General features: G+C 41.3%; 1 pseudogene; it reads left to right on the top strand.

Annotated features, from left to right (window-relative positions):
• The first annotated feature begins 603 nt into the window (after nt 1-603).
• On the top strand, nt 604-11,216 carry LOC149157079 (kinesin-like protein KIN-14D pseudogene; annotated as a pseudogene).
• The last annotated feature ends 5,545 nt before the right edge of the window (nt 11,217-16,761 follow it).

Here is a 16,761-nt window from a genome sequence, read left to right as displayed (position 1 = left end):
TAGCTATTTACATTCAATGTATGTTTAACACGGTATCAGAGCTATAGGTGTATACCTACCCTGCTTAGGTCTGAGCCACTAGTTTTGTGGCCTCATATGCCAGTCAGATATGCATTTCTTCCCATATGAGTGCTGCCCTCAAAATGTTCTGACCTTCTGTCATTTTTATCTACCCAATTTATTCCCTGTCTGTTATCTGAATTTGGCAGGCCTAGAATCTCCTCAGCGTTGTTTGTGTGAAATCAGAAAAACTGTTTTTGGTATGTTTTGTACCCAACTGGAAAACATTTGTTGTCAACATCGATATCAAAAAGCTAGAGGAGCAACAATAGCTAATGAAATCTTAGAGAGAAAGTTAGGGACCTTTAGGATATGAAAAAAATTGAACAAATTGAAGACAAAAATGGCCAAGAAAATGGTGTTATAAGTTTCATTTTTTAGCATGAAGTCCAACGTAAGGCAGATCAAATCTCCATGCGGCAATGTGCAGAAAAGCCCTAGTAATTTATGAGGAAGTGATAGAAGATAAGCCATGATCTGCTCGGTGCTAGAGTGTTGGAAGACTCAAAGCTGGGGTTTTGCCATGCATTTTCCTTGGTAAATATGGGGCAAGACATTCGCAATATTAGTCACATTACTACTCCCAGCGGCTCCTCCAATGGAAATAATGAATTGGCCGAGTTTTCTAAGGAGGACATCCATGCGCTCTTGAATTTGAAGATGAAGGGTAAAACTAAGTTCGATTATAAGGGGAAATGTGAGCAAATGATGGAATATATCAAGAAACTCTGAGTTTTTATTCGCTGGTTCCAGGAGGTGGAAGAGGGTTGTGTGTTGCAGAAGGAGCGACTACAAAATGAGTTGTTAAACGAGAGAAGGGAATTTAAGGAAACAAAGGATGCACTGAAAAAAAAGTATATAGAGCTGAGCATGACCATCTATGAACTGAGGAAAACATGCTCCTCTCTTGAGGAAAAACTTACGAAAATAGAAGTTGATAAAGAGGAAAGCATTTGAGCTCAGAAGAAAGACATAGAAGCTCGCAAAGCTGCAGAAAAATAAAAATATTACTTGTTAGAAGAACGCGATAAAGCACAAGAAGAGGCTTCAAGTGCAAATCAGAAGGTGGCATCGCTTCAGGATATCAATAAAAGATTACAAGAGTACAATACTAGTTTGCATCATTATAACAACAAGCTCTGGAGTGATGGTGGCACTGCTGTAGAGACCATTTCTAGAATACAGAAAGAAAAATAAACTATGTTGAAAACTATCAGTAGCTTAAAAGGTTACTCTATTATAGTTCAGGATCAACTTCGTGTTACTAAAGCTTCATTGCAAGAGGCTCAAAAGCAGATAAAAAACTATGTAGAAGAGAATGACTGTCTTCATGGAGAGCTTCAACATGTTACAGATGAGAGAGACCAGAAGGCTTCTCAACTCCAGACTTTGTCTGTTGAGGTAGAAAAGTAAAAATAATGAATTGGAAAATCTGCTACGGAGTTTGTTGGGCATGGGATCCACTAAGGCAAGTTTTGGGGCTTAAAGCCCAAGTTTTGACTAATTCTAATGTCAAGACCCCGCAATTTGTGGGCGCAGAGAGCGAAGTTGTAATTGAGTCATAGGGTTGCCCGCCCTTACTTTTGTAATGTAATGTCGGCTTGAGAGTTCTACCCATGGTCTGCTAACCATGGAATTGTATAAATAGAGCGAGGCTATAGGTTGTAAAGGAAAATCTAATATAATCTAATAAAAAGAAAATAATGAAGAAGAAGCATTGAGTCTGAGTGGAAGTGTAAAGTCATGTCTTTGGGTCGTAGAGTAGGAGAAGGCTCTGCAGCTGAGTGTGCAGAGGCCTAGTAGTCCGTAGCTGAGTGCGTGGACCCTTGTAGCTGAGTGCGTAGGGTGAGTCGAGTCTGTAACCGTTGGAGAAATAATAAAGAGAAGTTTCTTATCATTCTGTGTATCTTTTTCCTATTTTATGCATTAAAGTATATTGGGTATGAATTGCAAGTTTACTGTTTATTTGTTGTGTGAACTCATATGAATGTGTTGAACAAGTGAATATAAGATAAGTATCTGTTTACGCGAAGTTAACTAACAGTTATAAGAAGATAAGTAAGATCCGCATTGTACTTGGGGAAATAACACAGATCGATGCCTTCGCAACCCTTGGTTAGGGCTACGCGAAGGTGATTATAACAGATCGCGAAGGTCTCACAGGTCAAGGTAGTGCACGAAGTAACCTGCGTGAAGACATTCCTAGTTGGACTAATTCGACCCCTTAGACATCTCAAGGGCGCGGAAACTTGGTTCCAGAATCCCCCCATACTTCCTTAGGTGAGACCTCAGTCTGCGCTCTGCGGGCTGTTGCTGAAAGGGCCAGTAGTACATCGATTTTTTTGGCTAATTAACTCTGAACCTGGGTCAGGCCCCATCAAGCCAATAAATAGTTCCGTTGCCGAGACCGGAATCTGCATAGAAATGTCTGATGTCGCATCACTGGAATCCAACTAAGAAGGAGATTGAAGGGTAGTTGGACAGGAAAATTCACGAATTCGCAACACATGAGAATAGGAATCCGTAACTATCAAAGGAAGAGTGGTTAGAATGCTACCTGTACATCGATATCCACGAAATTTTCTTCACGTCTTTCCCTACTGAGTTGTACGAGTGGATCGCGAAGCTAGCAGATAGCCAAGGAACGCAGAAGCTCGATGGTTCTATTGTGTGGACCCCTGAATTGGTGCGTAGATTGGAAGCATCAAAGGATAAGATCGCGTGCACTATTGATCACTGGCTCTATCAGATTATAGAAGGATTCATTACTGAGTTCGTAGTAGATACTTCAGTTAGCTATAGCGAGGTAGAGCGATGCTTTCTCAAAGGACCGTGAGGTAAGTACATAAAGTCTCTGAACACTTGGATTAAAATGATACTGTGTGAAAAGTAGATTATGCAGTTACATTGATGTTTGGGGCTATAGGAAGTGGGAAAATTTATAGTAATGAAGGAAGTGCGAGACTAGAGACTAGCCCCTTGATTTCACCTCCATGAGGGGACAGGGAAGAGCTCGCAAGGGTCTCTCCATGAAGTGCGATTCATTTGATAAGGCAGAGGATTCTGTGCATACCACCTCCACCCAGAACACTGCCAGTTTCACCACCATCACCTCCATCTTTGGGTGTACCACCTCCACCACCACCGCGTTTTAACATGGATAGTACAATAAAGCTGCCCGTGTTCAAAGGATTGGGAAATGAAGATCCGGACCAGTTTTGGTTCATTGTAAAGGTTGTATGGGAAGTGCAGGGAGTTACAGATGATAATCTCAAGAAAGAGAAATTAGTTAGTGCTCTACAAGATCGCACACTGACTTGGTACATTAAGCACTCAAGTGATAATCCAAACGCAGGAATCACGGCTATCCAAGCTGCGCTAACTAAAGAATTCAGCAGACCAAAGTCAGAGGCACAGTCAATCATTGGGTTCAAGGAGATCATGATGCTACTAGGTGAGACTCCATGGGAGATGGATTAGAGGTTGAAGTGTATGATTCACAAAGCTAATATGACTTTGACGGATGGACAACACCATGAATGGTTTGTAGCATCATTAATGCCGCATTTGAGGAACGTGTTGTTGCAGTAGAGGTTAACAACTAAAGCAGAAGCTTTAGAAATCGTGATGAGGCTGCATGAGACCCCAATACATGATCCTAACTTGGGATTTCAACAGATCCATGCACAATTGAAAAGCTTATGCCTTGAGATGTAGAGTCTGAAATAGGACAGTTCAACCAGAAGCGCGCGAAGAGGTGTGGTGCGTGAAATGCAAGGGTCAAGGTCATGATAAAGACCATTGCTCGGTGTTCGCGAATTAACTCGTGGGAGGAGGACCAATGTTGTTAATATCGAAAGTGAAAGCAGGACCAAGCGTGGTGCTTGCTCTGTGGTGCATGATTTGTCAAATAGGAGGAAAGCATGCTACAAACAACTACCATTTGTTGCAAAAGTACACACAAAATTCGCAACAACTGTTCTCTAATTTCTATAGATTGGTGGGACACAAAGAGTGCACATGTAGAAGTTATGAGCTCATGATGGATAGAACCCCCACCTACAGGTTTCAAGCCGAAACGCAACCCCTAGACCAGGGTGCAGGGATGGCGTGAACCGGATTCCAGGGGCGCGGACGAGGCCGAAGTGGAGGAGGACCTGGAAGAGGCCGCGAACAGCTAATATGCTACAATTGTGGAGGGCCAAGACATTATGCATGCGATTGTATGAATCCAACGCGTCCAGCATGCTTGTACTGTACCTTATTTGATCATGAGACGAAATATTGTCCTACACTGATAGCTAGGATATGCGACAAGGGAGCGCTACCACCCCCCCCTGATTGAGAACCTGCAAATGATGAGGTTTGAGCCACGCAAGGAAGAGCCAAATGTGAATATTGTGCTCTGAAAGGGAATTATGATGGGAGATGATAAAGGAAAACATCCCGATAAAGCACTTGGGTTCACAAAGCTCTGGCGAAAGAAGTGGAGTTTAATTTGGAGCGCACTCGAGAAACTCTTATGGAAGCGAAGAAGAGCTTCGCTGATGCCTCCACTTCAGGAAGAAAAGGCAAACTCGAGCCAGAAATGGACCCATCGATGCTCATGATGTTCCTAAAAATACGTATGAAGTTACTACATGATAGTAAGGTTGTAAAGGGATTACAGGAACTCATTATTAGATGCGCCGTGACCATGCCAGGAGAACCACACGTAGTCCAGAAGATTGGAAAGCATAAGACAAGAATAGAAAGAGAAATGAGGTTAACCATGCAGATTGGAGAATATGAGATGGACCAAGTAATTCTGGATTTAGGGTCGGACACGAACGTTTTGCCAAAGCAGAAATGGGAGCACATGGGGAGGCCTACACTGCAGTGGTCTCCTATTCAGCCGCACATGGCGAACCAATAGAAAATAATACCCTTGGGGTGATTGCAGGGAATAACAGTGGATATTCAGGGAGTTAGTGCACTAGCCGACTTTGAGGTTATAGAGATTGTTGATGACAACAATCCCTACCCCTCACTCTTAGGAATTGATTGGGCCACTGGCATGAATGGGGTGATTAATCTAAAGAAGCACAAGATGATTTTTGAGAAGGAGTCTCTGCACGTAGTTATACCCTTGGACCTTGCTGAGGGATCGTGCCACATAGAGCCAGTGCGTGACTATGAAATTGATGATGATTTGGACTGCATCTACAAAATAACTGTGCGAGAGCAAGACAGGGTAAATCCTACCATGGATGGACGAATTTCATGGGAGCGCGAAAGCTCCTGTACTTCAGATTTAGATGAGGAGATAGAGTGGTGGCAGAACCGGTTACACGAGGTAACCACGTTAAACTGTAACATGATGAAAATATCACTACGATGCGCATCAACAGAAATGAGAGATTTGCCTACTTATGATGGATTAGGTGAGGTAGATGCTTTCTTGGACAAATTTGAAAGGGAGGTGCTGGAAAAACAACGTTTCAAAGCCTTGAATTGGGTACTGTGCGCTACACCCACGAGGTGGTGGGGTATGCACAAAGGAAACTTTGATGACTGGTGCACATGTAGGAGGATGATGTGCACACGATTTGGGGAACCTATAGGGTGGTCGGCGGATATATACAATGGTTGGGATAGTCCATGTGCGCATCTATCTAGGTGGGTACAGGCATATGATAAACAATCTACGCGGATGCACATGAACTTCACGATGGGAAATACAATCAATAAGCATGTGTTGGGGGGCAAATGCGCAAACGGCTCCTTAGATTGGAACGATAAAATGTGGAAAGAACAAGCGCAAAAAAGGTTATCCATGTGGAAGCCTTTAATAAAGTGTGCGAAGCACTGAACAAGGTATGTAATGCGCAGCGAAGTGATTGGGACCTGTGCGTACCAACAATCCTATGGGCTTATAGGGTGACGTGCAAGAAACTGATGGGACAGACGCCTTCTAGGCTGGTTTATGAAGCAAGCACTAAAATACTGATGAAGTATATCATGCCTAGTCCGCACATAGCAGCACCCGTGGATATGACGGATCGCGGAGCCTTGAAAGAAGGGATCGTGTAGTTGGAAGAAGAAGAATGCTTGGGACTTGATGAAGAGATCCAGCAGAGTGATCTTAGGCTCCAAGAACTCATGAAGGAAAATGTTCGCTTAAGGGAGGAAAGCGCCATGGTGGAAGAAGAAGTCAAGAAGCTGGAGGAAGGAATAAAAAGGGATTTTCTTGATAAAACACTGTGGTGATACAACATGATGTGCATGATTGCGATGATAAATTTGGAGACTACCACCGAGAGCTGATCAGTTTGATACCTTGGATTGGACCACGTATTACTAAGGGGATCATAGATGGTAGCGCGATGCAGTTGGTAAAGTGTGTGACCAAGGTATTGAAGTTAAAAGGCAAACATTTCCCAGGGAATGTAAATGATAGTCAGTTGAAACCATATACAAGTGGCACGGCCACTTGACTAGCCGTGGGAAGCACAATCTTAGCGCTCCAGGCAGTTGAAAGGAGGCGTGGGACTATAAACTACTCTGCCCGAGAGCTGCGCAATGTCAGGGCTGCGCGTAGGAGCGAAGTGTCACAGGGTCTGCGACAGCGCAAGGGTAGCTGCGCTGCTGCGCGGGTTGGCTGGAAAGTGACCATTATAGTCACTATTCATGATGTGATGCTTGGTTTGAGACCAAATGGAGCGGGAAGCATGCATTTAAGGTGAGCTTTATGGGCAAGATTTCGGAAAATCTGCTACCAACGGAGCATTAATGGACCGGATTTGGGGGGAGCAGTCGAACTCGAATTCAAAAGGTGCTATAAATTACAAAGGGCTATCCAACAAAAAAAACTTGGTCATTTGAGAATTGAGTTGTCATGTGCCCAAAGTATTCTAAACCGAGACCTATTTAACCTGTTGAGAGTGTTGTTTGAGCACCTGGTTGAGCAGTTGAGAGATTTTTGGACAAACAAAATGGCAGCATATGAAGAAGCTAGGAAAATCGATGAAATGACCGCCGAAGAGGCTGTGCATGCCATGAGAGTGGAAGATGCCCCTAAGAGCGCCGGGATATTTGGGGAAATCCCTACATCACCGCGCATGCCAAGACCCAAGAAAAATAAGCAGCCCATGATTCTGGTGCACGTGTCCCCTCGAAACCTGCTGCAAACTAAATTGACCATGGAAGAGAAAGGGTAAGTGGTTAATTTGGAAACCAATGAGGAGGAGGAAGACCTTGATGACAACCTGATAGAAGAGGACAAGGATGAAGACATGGAGGAAGAAACCAAGGGCGCAGACTATCTTTGTCATCACGCAGCTGCTCTCCCTAGTGCATGATGGGTGTTTGTGGTTGTAGGAGCCCATCCCCGTCATGGACCACCCGATCCATAGAATTACCCGACTCCCTTGTAAAGGGGAAGACCTAGAAGACATTTCACAGGGTAAAAGTAGCGATTTGGCCATCACGGAGGCCATGAAAAAGAAATATAAGCTAGAGAAGAAAAAGAGGGGCTACATGATCTCCAATATCAACAACAAGGCAGTCAGAGTTGTGACTTAGATACTGGTGGGTAAGGTCATGCAGAAGTACCGTGCGAATGAGGTGCCCATGCTAGTGGTTGCACTTGCTGAGCAGTGCGTAGAGGGGGTCCACTTTAATTGGTCCAAATACTTGTGCCAGGAGTTCCTGGAGACTTGCCGCGAGGCACAAGAACAGGGAAAAACCTTCCACTATGCATGGCTTCTACTGTCCATAGTGCTGGTGGCTGGGGAATTCTCTGAGGATAGCCAGTTCCCCATAATTACGAGGGATCTCCTAGATGCCACAAAGTACGCTTCACTGTGGGCCACTAAAGATGCACACAGGATCCGAGACAGTAAAATATTTTGGGTGTTCATGGGGATGAAAATCAGAATAGGGATTAACCGCAAGCCATAGTTATCATCCACTGTTTATAAAAACCTACAAAGCTTCGCAGAGTTTAAAGTAGACTTCCATCATGTCTACATCAGGGTGCGCAAGTACCCCGCGAAGAAGTGGAATGAACTACCATACCTAGCCACGGATGATGTTATCTTCGACATACCTGAGGCGTGGCCACCGGAGTGGTGTGCTCCAACCACCTCCAAGGTAGACACAGACAAGTCTACTGCACAAAAAAAGAAGGAGGAGGCAAAACTATGGGTAGTGCAGTTGGCAGAGAAGAGAAGAAAAGAGACAGCAACAGAAAAGGCATAGGAGGTACGGGACACTGCGAAGACAACAACAGAAGTACATAAGGTAGCAAAGAAGGAGCGCAAGGGCCAAAATTTGCCTTCACCTAAGCAGGAACAATAGATGGAGACAAAGACAGAGGAGGGTGGCACGGACCTACAAACAATGTCGACACAGTTAAAGCACCAGTGCCCAAGAGAGCAGGTGGGGCCATGAAAGAAGTCGAAAGTGTCTAAGACTTCTTTCGACCTGATCACCCTCACTAAGGGAGATCTGCACGATATAGGGGAGATGGTGCATGACATCACCGAGGAGGCCCTCCAGCAGTTGGCGAATGAGAATCATATTTTGTTGGGGGCCCTCTGGGTGTAGATTCAAGAGTTGCAGGTGAGCACTCCTTAGGCTGGTACTCTCTCGACTAGCCTTACAATAGGAATGGTCGCAGCTAAGGAAATGCTGTGTACCTGCATGAACAACACAATAGTTCTCCCAGAGGGGGCACTGGCTACAGTGAATGAGGCTGACAGGCCTACAACCAGTGCATTGAAAGGAGTAGGAATCAACATGGTTATGCTCCCTCTGGAGCCACTCTATGTTCTCTAGGATGGAGTTATTGCAGAACTATGGGCTAGGGAGGGCCGCAAACTATAGGTGTTGAGTGAACAAAGAATCAACATGGAATAATTGAGCCTGCAGCATGATGAGATAGTGGCGCAGAACCGAAAGATGTTGCAGGTGGTTGAGAGCCCTGCCAGATGGTCCCTGAGTTGGCCATCCCAGCAGAGTCGCACATCCACAGGTTAGTAGCAGGGGCGCGAAAGGCATGAGAAGAGATGGCCAAGGTTGAGCTGGAGCTGAACCTTCAGATAACAAAGTTATGATTGAAGGTCCAACCTTCAACTCCTACAGAGGTGAGGGAACAACGCGCCAATTCCATCACAACAGGCATAGAAGAGAATATCAGTACAGTGAAGGACCTGAACATACAACGCTTGGAAATAGAGGTACGTGAGCTACAGCAATAGTATGATGGCATCAAAGGGACCACGCAAACATTGGCCCTTACATAGAGGCTTGCGTGAATGCAACAGGAAAAAGCACTTAAGGAACAAGTAGACGCACTGCGACACAAAGAAGCGGTTTTGAAGGCGTGCGTCCAACCATGGATTGACGAGACCTTCATCATCACAGAAATGATTGAAGGCAAGCTTGCACAGATGTAGGGGGCGAAGGAGCAGATACAGGGAAGTAGTTTATATACCACGGTCTCTGAACAACGCATCTAGGAGATACAACAGGCAGCTGCTTAGTTCGCTGCCGACCTTGTAGTAGTCTGATCAGAGTTGGGAGGTCTTTGCACTGATAGAGTGACTCGAGGGCAAGTCACAACATTTGTGTTGGGAGCCTGTTGGGCATGGGATCCCCCAAGGCAAATTTTGGGGCTTAAAGCCCAAGTTTTGACTAAGTCTGATGTAAAGACTCCGTGATTTGTGCGCACAAAGCGCAAAGTTGTAATTGAGTCATAGAGTTGTTCACCCTTACTTTTGTAATGTAATGTTAGCTTGAGAGTTCTACCTATGGTCCGTGGACCATGGAATTGTATAAATAGAGTGAGGCTTTAAGTTGTAAAGGAAAATATAATCAAATCTAATAAAAATAAAATAATGAAGAAGAAGCATTGAGTCTGAGTGGAAGTGTAAAGTTGTGTCTTTGGGTCATAGACTAGGAGAAGGCTTTGCAGTTGAGTGCGCAGAGGCCTAGTAGTCCGTAATTGAGTGCGCGGACCCCTGCAACTGAGTGCTCAGGGTGAGTCTATTCTGTAACCATTGGATAAATAATAAAGAGAAGTTTATTATCATTTTGTGTATCTTTTTCCTGTTTTATGCATTAAAGTATATTGGGTATGAATTACAAGTTTACTATTTATTTGCTGCATGAACTCATATGAATGTGTTGAAAAAGTGAATATAAGATAAGTATCTGTTTACGCAAAGTTAAGTAATAGTTATAAGAACATAAGTAAGATCCGCGGTCTACTTGGGGAAATAGCGCAAATTGCTACCTTAGCAGTGCAAAAGCATCTCGGCCCTTGGTTAGGGTTGCACGAAGGTGATTATAATAGATCGCGAAGGTCTTGCAGGTTAGGGCAGTGCATGAAGTGACCTACGTGAAGGCATTCCTAGTTGGACTAAGTTGACCCCTCAGACATCTCAAGGGTGCAGAAACTTGGTTCCAACATCCCCCCATACTCCTTCAGGTGATACCTTAGTCCATGCTCCATAGGCTGTTGCCGAAAGGGCCAGTAGTATAGGGATTTGTTTCGCTAATTAACTTTGAACCTGGGTTAGGCCCCTTCAAGCCAACAGAGTTGGAATCTCAGCTTGCAAACAAGACAACATATTTGGAGGAACATTTCTCCTCCCAGAACGAAAAAATAAGAAGTTTGCAGCTACAGCTAGACATTGCAAATCTGAAGTTAGAAATTGCAGAGTCATCAGCATTGCAATATAAAACACAATGTTTTGAGCAAAATAAAAAGGTAGAGGAACTCGAAAGTCACCTTTCAAAGGTTGGTCTTCAAAATTTTGAATAAGAGATGTTACAGAGGAAGTTGCATAACACTATATTGGAACTGAAAGGCAACATAAGAGTTTTTTGTAGGTTAAGGCCCTTTATTACCCAAAGATGAATGTGCAGGCAAGCCCTCGGTTGTGCTATATCCTACATCGATTGAGTTAGTTGGTCGAGACATTGATTTGATACACAATCCTTGGAAGAATAACTCATTTATTTTTGACAAAGTATTTAGCCATGAGATCAGGCAAGAGCATGTGTTTGCGGAGATTTCGTATTGTGTGCAAAGTGCACTTGATGGATACAAGGAAAAGATTGATTTTTTGCAACCAGAATCTCAGTTCCAACAAGATGAGCTTCAGTAGATTTGTCATTCGAAATTATTTTCTACCCAAAACAATCTTATGTTCAAGGATAATGAATATCCAGCAAGTGATGAAATAAGATTGAGGTTGATTCACATTTAGAGCCTAGTGCAAGAAAAGAGTTTCATGCAGAAGTAGAAACTCAACATACGCTTCCTAAGCCCATCATCAGACCTTAGGAAGAGCTTATCAACAGAAAGCATAGAACAAGTCTTGGATATTACAAGGAGGTGTCCTTTGATATTCCAGACTATTCCAAGCCCATTCAATTTCAAAGTGTTGGGTTTCTTCATGATGGTTCACCTTCACATGTTCTAAACTCTACTCCTCCATATTCATAGCCAAAATTTGTTAAATGCCAACACTATGACCAAGTTGGCCATATGAAAGATCATTTTTTTTATCTTCATCCATGTAAGCGCTGTCATAAAACTACTCATTATTCACACAGATGCTTTAGAAACAAGCCTCCTACAAGAACAAATATTCATCTTGGATGGATCGCTTCTTGGCAATGGGATTCAACAACCAAAAAGATATTTCAGTCATATGTCAGAACTTGTTCTAAAGTATTAAACAATCTCACAGTTGAGTTTTCTCCATCATATCACCTTGTATCTGACATAGGGGTAGATTATGGTCATCTACAAGTTTCAAAGCCACATCAAATGGGCCTAAGCCACGACCCTCCGTACCAGATTCAGAGTTGTAGCCAGAGACAAAGATGCCCCTGAGAATGCCTTTGGTTGTTGGTCATCCTTAAACCACCTATGTGGGGTTAAGAATTCCCTTCAGAGAATTGGGGACACTTCCTCTAGCAGAAGAATTTAGCTTCTTTCCAGTTTTGGAAGAGTTCCAGGAATTAATTAAGAATTCCAGAGTTGGTGGTCATCCTTAAACCATCATGTGTTGAGACCTCCCTTTTCAGGTTGAGGTTCTCCCTTTTTATGCGGGGTGAGACCCCCCTTTCAATGTTGAAGGTTTCCCTCTTCAAAACATGAGGAGAATTTCCTCTAGCAGAAGACCTTAGCTTCATGCCAAATTTGGAAGAGTTCTTGGAACTGCACTAAGCGTTCCAGTGTTGGTGGTCATCCTTAAACCACCCCCTTATACCAACATTTCAAAGAGAACATTCAGCCTAGTGTTGTCATGAATTTTCTCACATTTTTTATTACAGCTCTCTTCTTGGACTCATACATACCCCTTCGGATTAAGGGGGGGATGTTGGACACCTAATCCTCTATGGGTTGTTGTGGAATGTGAATAGCCACTGGAGTCCAAGAGACCACTTGGCATATGAATCTAAGGGTCACACCATGTACTATAAATTTATATCATGTCAATAACATATGCAATCTAATGCTTATCTTCCACATTAGTTGTTTACATTCCATGTATGTTTAACATAACTTCTTAGGACTTTTCTTCCCTTTCGTAACACCCTCATTTTTGTGAGGACATTTGGCTGCAAAATGCCCAACCTCACCACAATCAAAACATATTAATGGAATTTTACCTTTGAATTTTCCCATACCTATTCTCATTTTCTGCGTGAAGTAGGCAAATTCTTTATCTGAGAATTCTTCTTCATCTTCTTCCTTTTCCTCATCCTTACAATTGAAAGTTTTTTCTTTCAGATTCTGCCTGTCCTTACTATTCTTCTTGGATATGGAAAATGATGTTTCTAAGTGAGATGCGTCATCCTCTTCTTCAATCCTCATTTCATATGCTGTAAGAATTCCATGCAATTCATTTATGTTGAGATCGGTTAGATTCAATCAATCTTCCAAGACAAATACCTTAGGGTTAACTCTTGTTTGGCAAGGTTCTGAGGATGTCTCGATCAACAATTTTTGTTTCAACAAGTTCTCCCAAACCTTCCAATGTATTTTTTGTTTCATCAAAAAAACTAAAAGTATGCAGAAATATCTTCATCTTCCCTCATTTTGAGTTTCTCAAAATTTTCCTTGAAAATTTGAATCTTTTCTTCTTTCACCTTGGAGTCACCTACATATATATTTTCAAGCTTGCCCCATACCTCTTTAACAGTTTTGTAACTCAATACCTTAAGATAAACATATTTGATAAGCCCATTGATAATAATATCTTAGACCTTTGCATCATATACCATATTTTTCTTACCTTGTTCATCCTAGGTTGGTGTGAAGCCTTTGTCAACGATTTCCCATACTTCGTATCTTTGCGCCATCAAATGAACCTACATTTTTCCACTCCAAAGTGCATAGTTATTTCCATTGAACAAAGGAAATATATTCTTAGTATACTCCATGATCTCCTTATAGTTGTTAGAATGTTATTGAAGGAACCAAACTCTTATACCATATTTTGGAGATACTGAGGGGGGGGGGGGTGAATCAGTATTCCTTAGCAAATAGAACTTTTAAATATTTTCAGAGCATTAGTTAATATTTGAAGAAAACTAATAAAAAAATAATACACACTCACACTCATAAAATAAATATTAGACAAATAGAAAACCAGAAATGGCAGAAGAGGTAGGAGAGACTTTCCTGTAGTCTCTCATTCTCATGAATTTCATTATTAAAATAATGTTTATGACATATATAAATACATGAGGAAGTTGTCTCAAGATAGTGCATCTATCTTGAACAAACTTGGTTGAGAAAATATCTCAACAACACACTAATCTAGGAGCCTAACTAGTTGGATCTCTCAACCAACTAAGCCTAAATTAACTCCTAACCATGATGAACAAACTCAATCTAGAAAGGTAGGATTAAATCCTAACTTTCATGATTTTAATTAATTTAATTATTTGGACTTAGAATTGTTTTTAATGTGAGAGTGAGGCTAACATTCCCCCCTCAATGGTAAGTCCAAATTAAGAACCAGGAACCATCTTCCAAGTTCTCATGCTAAAATTGTTGATCCTCAAAAAATATTTTCTTGAAAAACTGCCAAAGCTGGATGTTGAAAAAAACTCAAATCTGAAGAGAACATGAGTCATTTGCATGTCTGATTCATCTCTAAATGTCGCTTGACAACTACATCATGTGCCAAGTTTCAAAAGGATCCATCTGTCCTTTGCTTTCAATCATCATCCTTTGTCCAGTGACAAAATGTGATGAACACCCACTGGCGTATCTGCTGATGATGATTGCCAAACAACTCACTGTTTCTTTTGCTGTGTTTGAAAACTACTCACGGCTGAATTTGTTGTCGATCGTCCACTGGCAAATTTGTTGAAGCTCACGCACTGATTAAAATGCCCACTAGCTGCTTTGTTGATGTTGTCGAGACTTTTAGTCTGACAACCACTAAAAATGCCCACTCGCTACTTCATTGATGTTGTCAAGACTTTCAGTTTGACAACCACTGTCAATTTAATTGACATTTTCCCCCCTTTGTCAGCTAAAAGGAGAGACAATATTCTTCAAATTATTGTTGAACTCCCCCCCTTCAGGTGTAGGAGTGTTTCATTGGTGTACTCCCTCATTCAACTGCACGGGAGTACCATCTTCATTTTTACTGTTGGTTGCATTATGTGTGAGTGAATTCAATTGTAAAACTTATACAATCTTTTGACCATGGATGACCATTCCCAGGGATCAATCCATGAATAATTGATCTTCAATCTACTTGATTATTGTTGTTTTCTGCATTGTGTTGATGAATGATTTGACTTTCCACAATGGTGACAAGGATGGAGATCAAAACAGTGATCTTCCAGATGATTGGTTCTGTGGCATTTTGGTTTGACTACAACTTCAGTTTGTGTGTCTTCAAGTTTCTCAGAACTAGCCGATGTGATTTGTGCAAGAATCCCTACACTGACAAACTTAATGGGCCTTGAATAATTTGGGATATGCAAGTTTTTTTTAATCTTTGTCATATCCTAATCCTTGTCGATTTTTGTTACTTTGAAGTTCTTCCCGTGACTTGATGATTGGTTTGGAAGAAAGTTGAATTGGATCAGGGACCACTTCGACACTTGAAGTTGGTTGGATTCGTGACTTGGAATTAACATCTTTATCTTCATCTGTATGGATGAAAGATTTGGAAACATCACTCTTCAGTTGCAACTCATCTCTTTGAAGTTGCGACTCCAGTTGAAGAAACTTGATCATTTCATGTGCATGTTGAAGATGCACTTGAATATCAACAAGAGTTGTTTTGCTGATGTTCACCACGTCACCAGCTGATGATAAAATCAAATTGTTAAGAATTTTGGATAGTTGAATGTGTGTCGCCATGCTCACTTTGAATTTAGGCTCACTTGTATTGTTGTGAGATTTGCACTTGCTTGAACTCACACTTTTGATTGATCAAAAGAAGGGTGTTGAATACTATCGAAAATGCACCAAAGAGAAATGCTTACAATGATTTGAATGACTCAGTTAAAAAACAATGGATTCACTTGGTTTAATTGATTCCCTATCAATTCAAAGATTGGGTTTCGGTTTCAACCGAGAATGCACCCGTACAATTCAATTAAAAAATGTTTATTTGCAAGTGATACAAAAAGTGTTGATGTTGTTGATGTCATCTTGAATTGAAATGCTTGATTTTGTAGCATCCTTAACTTGATTTCTTTGATTACATGATGTGAAAAATTCTTGCTTGGAAGATCATCTTATCATGTTGATGATGTGACGCTTTCTTCTTGTGTACTTAAGCTTGATTACAGGAGTTTGATTAAGAGTTCTTATACTTAAGCTTGCTTATGTGCATGTAGTTGTTTAAGCATAATACAAAGAGATAATCTGAACACAAGTTATGCACACACATTCATTACACAGGGTGTACCTAAAATCCCCTTATTCAGTTTCAGGTAGATCTAGGACACAAGCACCAAAAAAATTATGATTTTATTAAGTATTGGAGTACATCATTCTTCAATGTCACAACTTTGTCATGGAAACTTCTCAATGAGAATGTCACACTTGCAAACTTTGGAAGCAAATTGTATTCAAAAACTACGTGTAGTGACTCAATCGCTCTCCAAGTAAAATATTACTTTGGACTACAATAATGAATTTCACTCAAACAAATTCACTGATCACTCCAAATTTACAAAATATGTACCTTATGACTCCACAAAATCATTTATTACTCCATTACATAAAGAATTAGAAATACTCCTTATCTCTCCACATAATTTTAAAAACATCAACGTTCTTACATAATTAATCCCAATCTTCACCCTTATGACTCCAAAAAATATTTTATCCACTCTTTATCTCTCCCAAAAATCACATTTAAAAATATAACTTATTTCTCCACTCCTTATATCTCTCAAAACAAAAGAGAATTAATACACCTTATCACTCCATTACACAATATTCACTTTACTTCTAAAACAACTTTATGAAATCACTTTATAAGTGAATTGATTTCAAAAATTTAAAGCACCCCTTATATCTCCAAAAGAATATTTCATTTTAAAAAATATCTTATTATTCCACTAACTTATCACTCTTATTAATAGCCTTTAATTGAAACTCTTTGAAGCTGACATGATTGATTGAGTGGGCACTGGTAGAAAACAAGCAGAGCTAGGGTT

The sequence above is a fragment of the Pinus tabuliformis genome, chromosome 9, assembly GCF_031772625.1.
Source record: "Pinus tabuliformis cultivar Carrire ecotype Pingquan chromosome 9, CPIR1, whole genome shotgun sequence".
NCBI classification, from domain to species: Eukaryota; Viridiplantae; Streptophyta; class Pinopsida; order Pinales; family Pinaceae; genus Pinus; species Pinus tabuliformis.
Note: the sequence above shows the minus strand (reverse complement) of the source record. Positions and strands in the feature narration are given on the sequence as shown.